Genomic DNA, 6,980 nt, shown 5'->3' with positions numbered 1-6,980 from the left:
AGGTGTGTCGGGTCTTTGCCGACAAACGATTCAACATGGAAACGGTCCGCAAATGTATATCGGTATATCCGATAATACAGTGTACATTCTCTCTCGTCCCTGTTCACTTGAACTTATTAGCTAGAATCTATATTATTTTTCTCTCACAATAAAACAGCTTCAGCCGGCTTATCAGTCGGCTTATGTATCAGCCGAACAGAGGCATAGCGCAATTGGTACGTGCGTGCTACCAAATCTTTTAAAGTATTATAGACAGTATATATCTCTTAAATTTCTGTTATATAGCATAGATTGCTACAAAATCAACATTATTTTAAAGTTGTCGGATATATAGCGCAATTGGTATACATGCGTGTATGCATGCTAATTTTATGGAGGAACCAAAGTATATATAGGCACACATTATTTTTTGTATTTGTTGTTCAGGCCTCCTTTGGAACGCAATATTTTCAAAACATAGGAATAGAAGAAATACAGGAGTAGAATACCCATGTAATTGAGATCCTATAGATAACTACTTCCGATCCTCCCCCATTCTCTCTTTTGGCATTTCTAGATTCATAATTTTTTCAGTGTATCTAGACATAATATATATCTAGATAGGTACGTAGCAGAAGCTATGAATCTAGAAAAGACAAAACATCTTATAATTTGGAAGAAAGTTATAAGGCCAGTCTTAATGGTGAGTTTTATTTTACTGTTTTGAGACTACCACGTCAGCTTTGCTAATTTGAAATAAGAAATAAAACTGGTTCTCTCGGTGCGGAATTTCATTCAATGTTTCCAAGACAAGATGCATGAGTTAATATATGCATGTTATTGTGATCCACTCTATCATGTAAACTATTTGTAGGTAACTACAATTTATTAATTAATCCAATATTCATGAGTGCATATGTGTATATTAAAATGATTATATATATTAAAGGAATTACATTTAGTATATCTCAAACTCAAGATATATTTTGACGGCATCTGAACTTGTTCCAAATATGTTTCACTAAATCTCTCTTATAAGTCCATAATGCGTTGAACGATCTCAAATGTTGCTTTCGTATATCTCAAACTTAAAATATATTTTAACGGTGTTTGAACTTGTTCCAAATATGTTTCACTAACTCTTTTTTTCAGTCAAAAAATGCAGCCAACGATCTGGAATGTTACTGTGATACTACTATCTTTTGAGGCAATAAGGCTTCACACGTCAAGGAAGCTTTCACACTAGCTTTCACGTGCAGGTTGGTTTGCACGCTACATGCAAGCTGGTTTTCACACGTCAAGGATGCGCCGTGCACAGGTGATTGCCGGGTGTGCTAGAAAATGAAACGAAATCCCTGTCAGAGCAAGTACAATGAGAGGCTATAAGTGGGCTATGTGGAGCCAGTTTATACACCAGAACTAAGAAATTTTGTGAGACAAACAAGTGGGCTAACTATTATACGAGTGAGTTAATAAATTGACTATAAGTTTACATACAACCAGCAGCAGGTTATATTATTAGCCTTGCTCTCAATGGAGTTTCATTTGTGTTGCTAACTGCGAAGGATGGAAACTCTCTTCTTCTCTCTCTTCATTAATATCGTGTCAACTCAGCAAATTTACGGTTGTGTCACATTATTAAATGAGAATAAAACTCCTTTGAAACTCCCATTGAGAGTGGCCTGAATAAAGCGTTTCGATGGAGAAGAGTGAAGAAAGAAAAAGGAAAACCAAAAGGTGAGCGAGGTTATATTAAGCCTCATGCTTATTTTCCTCCAAATAAAATTAAAGTCCCGTAGGATAGCTCCAAAATTAAAGTCCAGTTAGGATAGTTCAATCTTTGGTTTCAAAGGTTCACGTTGGAAAACTTTCTATATCGCGTGCTGTTTGGTTGGTTCCACAGTAACACAAATGTAAAGAAGTTTAATTCGTATCTCCCACCAGTAACGTACGCAGCTTTAAATCATTTAGGTTTGCGTTACCAACAGTAAAACCAAACGAGTGGTCAATCCGCTAAAATTTTCTAATTTTTTTTTCCATTCCAATAAAGAGGGCCTCAATGTTTTGAATCAGTATGTACAATAGCTGGGCTTCTGGACATACCCGTCTTTATCGGCTATCTCGGCGCATTATTCTTATCACAGGGCCCAAATTTGTCACACCCTCTGCCTCGCCTATCTCTGTCACGGATCAGACATAGTAAAATTTGTCGGAGCGCGCGGACGGGATCAAAGCGAGAACCAGCAACGATAACGAGAAGAAAGCGAGGCATGCGCGAGAGCACAAAAGGTGCCGTAAGCACGATGGCGTCCACACACCCTAACTAATAAACTGATTCCCAGAGAATGAAAACGAAACAAGTGTTGTTGGGTGGCTTGGCTATGTAGGGGAGCTTGCAGCAGGCTGCAGAGACGTGGTAAAAATAGAGGAAGGGATACGCCCTCATCGTCAGTCTAGCTCGCTCGCTCGCTCGTGTTGGGAGTGGAACATGTCAAAAGCAGAAAACCACGTGGTGATTTTCTTGGGGTTTAATTTATCTCTCGATTTTGTGTTCCCACTCACTACTACTTGCCAAAAGGACGATTGTATAGTACAGCGTGTTATTTTCCACTGACCTGCTGGTTGTATTCATACCACGTTGCTGTCTTGTGCTTCCCAAGACGTGAGTTACGGTGCAAATTTACCAGAGCACAGCAGCACGGAGACTCGAGCAGAGTGCGATTTAGCAAGACATATATAGTAAATTCCAGTTGTCCTAGTAGAGTAGTATCGAGTAACAGTAAAGCAAGAACATTAATCATCAGCCTTTTCGGCAGGCCGTAAACGATCATGGATTATTTATTGTTAGCTAGTTTGGTGTGAGAGAAAACTACTATTCCAGCTTATAATCCATGATCGTATACGAGCAAGCGAACATGCAAGATCTATTCTCTGTCTCTACATCTCTATCTCTACAACTAAAACAGTCATAACTATTCCGTCCACAGATGCGACACCAAAGCCACCTCATGCGATCAGATCAGGAAGGCAACGCGCACTCGCTCCATGCGATAAGCTCCATCCCCATAACAGCCACAGCAAATCAGGAAGTCAAAAATCAATTCCCATAACAATCACTCGCTTTCCCTGCGATAGCAGCCTCCGGCTCTCCCGTCATCCATCCAGCAAAATGGAAAGAAAATCAATCACCAGTTACTCCTCAATCACAGGAATCCCGTCTTCAATCACCGCGTGCGTTCCTTCCCCGCATACGACACACGCAGACACGTAGTCAACTTCTCGGCCGAAACCATTGCTAGAGCCCCTGTCCCTGCCGTCCTTCCCCGCGGCCAGACATGCACACGACGCTCAGATCTAGTCGGTCACTCAGCAGCGGCACTCTCCAATCCAAGGCGAAGGTGACGCACGGTGGACGGGGAGCGCGACCAGCGGCCGGGTGTGCGTGCCAGGACAGCGGGTGGTGCGGCCAACGGCCATATACGCACACAAAGCGGACGCAAGGTGAGCGTTTGTTTCCTGTCTCTCTTCTCCTATGGTTGCTGTTTGCTTTTGCTAAAATCTGAAGTCATGTACTACTGGGTTATGATTCTCGAACTATGATATGCTAATTGATAAAATATTTTTGAAGTGGATGCCTGGGATAGGTAGAACATCTATGTTTTTATATTCTTCTTGCTTCTGTAAATAGATACACAAAAGAAGTGTACATATGCAAGACATCGATCTCCTAATCCTGTGTACAATTGCAGTTTAATAAATTATAAATTTTGATCGGACTTATTCACCTCGTAATCCCAAGTACAATTGTAGTTTAATAAAATTAATTTTGATCGGACTTATTTCACTTTTTGTATAATAACAATAGATGAGAAGAGATTTATACTGATCGTGTTAAATGTTTTTTATTTGTTTTTTTTCCAGTGCTTCATGAGGAGGGTTCCAAGTGTTCTTCGTACTAAGGAGAAGCAACTTTTCATTAGTGGCTATAAATGAGTTGTAGCTTAATCAATGGTCATCCAAGTTTTATGTCGTAACAAGTGTTCTTCGTACTCCCTTTGGTTTGCAAATGTTTGACGTTTGAGAATCAAATGTTTGAAGTTTGAAAATCAGGTTCATAGAACCATCCAAATTCACTACTACTCATGTTATCTATGTGAGGCAACATTTATTTCTGATTTCCATTTTCAAGCAATTTTCACCTTAATCTACCATTTGAAATCACTTCTGCATTTGATGCATTCCGGTGGAGTCGTCCATGAACACGAACCAGTGGCGCAGCCGGAGCCAGAGCCAGAGCCAGAGCCGCGTGGGATCAGCGGCGGAGGACCTCACTATAAGATGCCAATATCTGTGCCCAGTTTTTTTTTTGAAACAAATATCTGTGTTCAATCAATTATGTTTTCAGACATGAACTGACTGTACTATGATAGAGAAAGTCCGACACCCTAATGTCATTCAGTTCGCCGTGTGCTGTTGCACAGCAGCCTGCTCCGCTGCGCGCATCCTCCGCCTCCGCCACGACGGACAGGGGCGCTGGACAGGATTCAGGCCGAGGCCATCCCTCACGCACCCGTGTGCTGTTGCTTATTGTGCGCTTTTCTTTGATCGCGGATCAGTTTCAGGCCTTGCGATCTGCTATTGACTTGGTTTGCTCGGTGGTGAGCGATGCCAGTGCAACTGCAACCGTGCAAGTGAATGTGAATATTTTAAAGATTGTTTAGCACCCAATGTTGATCAGTGTTACTGTCCAGCTGTGGTGAGTGATGCACCTGCACCAATGCCCTGGAGACGATCTGTAGACGCCTGGGGACGCCGTCACAGCTAGCACGCCTAAGAGTTCAAGGTAACTAAATCATGAAAATTCCTAGAACATTTTTTATGCGGTACTCTAAGACTCAACGGATGATTGTGTGCCTTATCAGTCACGGTCTCTGGCTGTAAAAAAATCGAAGTTATCTTCGACATGAATCATACATTATGTGTCGATGCGAAAAGTGACCAACTAGTAAATATTTATCGTTTTGTCATACGTTGTGATTGGATGTGGCCTAACACTCAATGACATAGGGTTTATACTGGTTCAGGCAACGTGCCCTACATCCAGTCTGAGTCGATTGAAGACTTTTTCCTGAGCCTAGATGCTCAAAGTTTGCTGTGGGGTTACAAACGAGAGGGAGAAAGATGAGGGTATCAGAGGTCCGGTCAGACTCCGGACCGACGGGCCAAGAGTGATGGGAGCTCCGACGTGCGCAAAGTGTTCGAACGTATGCTCTGTCTGGCTTTAGAGTTCTAGAGCCAAGCGGAGAGAATCGGAATCAACCGTCTGTTGGTTGTTCGGGTCGTATGTGAATCGATCATCCTAGGTTGTTCGAATCGTTCTCTCTTTTGGAGAGAGCACATCCCCTTTTATAGATGAAGGGACGACTTTACACGAGAGAGAGTGTGAGAGAAAGAGAATGTGCGTGCTACCTAGTTTTGTTGCCCACGCCGTCGGGTACAAGGCGGTTTGTCGGCGCCCACAACACTGTTGATCGCTGGATACATGTGGTTGGTTCCACCGTGTTCTTCTGCTATGGCAAATGTCGGCGCCTACCATACTGTTGGTCAAATATCGACGCCCACAACACTATTTGTGTTATGATATGTCTGGAAGGTTGCAGGGCATCCTTCTGACATGGCCTAACAGTACTGTCCCGTAGGTGTGCAGGGCATGGTCCTTGGTATTGCGGTTGACTTAAGAGCCCCACCTTACTTGCTCCGCCTGATTCTTTGGGTCCTTACCGAGCGGGCGTCCCCATTCGGTCATTTCCCAGTCGGCTCCAACCGCGCCGGTCGGAGAAGAGCTGTAAGCAGAGGTTCGGTGTACTCTCAGTTGGAGAAGCGAGGCGGGCCGGAGTCGGAAGCGAGCGTCGTCCCTCCTTGGCTAGGCCTTCCGGTCGGAGAGGTGGGTCAGAGTCGGAAGTGAGCGTCATCCCCCCTTGGCCAGGCCTTCCGGTTGAAGAGACGGGCCGAAGTCGTAGGCGAGCGTCGTCCCTCCTTGGCCAGGCCTTTCGGTCGGAGACTGGATCGCCCTTTTGGCCTGTTGTTGGGTATCTGGGCCGGCCCAGGAGTTGCGCGTTGTTCGCAACTTCGTCTGCTGGGCCGAGCTTTTGCTGAGAAGCAGGTCCATTAGGAACCCCGGGTTTATGAACCCGATAGGAGCCCCCGAGCCCCCGGGCGATTCGGGTAGAATCGTCTAGGAGATTTTTTGTTTTGACAGCGGGTGCGCGCGAGCGCACCTGCGGGTGTAGCCCCCCGAGTCCCTGGGCGATTTGGGTAGAATCATCTGGGGTTTTTTTTCGTTTTGCCAGTGGGGGAATCCTTTGTCTTGACAGCGGGTGCGTGCGAGCACACCCGCGAGTGTAGCCCCTGAGCCCCCGGGCGATTCGGGTAGAATCGTCTGGTTTTTTTTTGTTTTGCCAGCAGGGGAATTCTTCGTCTTGACAGCGGGTGCACGCGAGCGCACCCATTGGTGTATCCCTCGAGCCTGTGTTCGACTGGCGAGTTGGTTGGAGGCTGAGCATCTTGGTACTCTTTTCCTGGGGCCGCAGACTGTCGTTCTGGGTGTTCGTCCGTGTTTGTCCCGCTCGCAACCTACGTGGCTGGTTGATTTCCTGAATCGGTGTCGGGCGACCTAAGCCTCTGAGCCCCATTGGGCTCGGTAGGGGTTGGTCTAGTTCTGTACATTACCCCATCCACAGTTTCCGCAACCGGATGGGTTGAGCTAACATTGCTTGCCTCGATGGCTCGAGCGACGCGCTCGGTGAGCTCGCTAACGGGCACATTCGAGTGGAATCCGGGTCCATCGTTCGTGACGGGGTCGGCATAGCCCTCATGTGGCATTCCACTGCTCTTTAACCCGTGTCCTAGCAGATGCCTAGGTCATTTCGGAGACCGACTCAGGTGGCCCGCTAGCCTCCCCTCGATGGAGATTCTGTGGGCATGGCTCGAGGTTAGGATCG

Source organism: Miscanthus floridulus, chromosome 5, assembly GCF_019320115.1.
Source record: "Miscanthus floridulus cultivar M001 chromosome 5, ASM1932011v1, whole genome shotgun sequence".
NCBI lineage: Eukaryota > Viridiplantae > Streptophyta > Magnoliopsida > Poales > Poaceae > Miscanthus > Miscanthus floridulus.
This window is presented reverse-complemented; position numbering follows the sequence as displayed.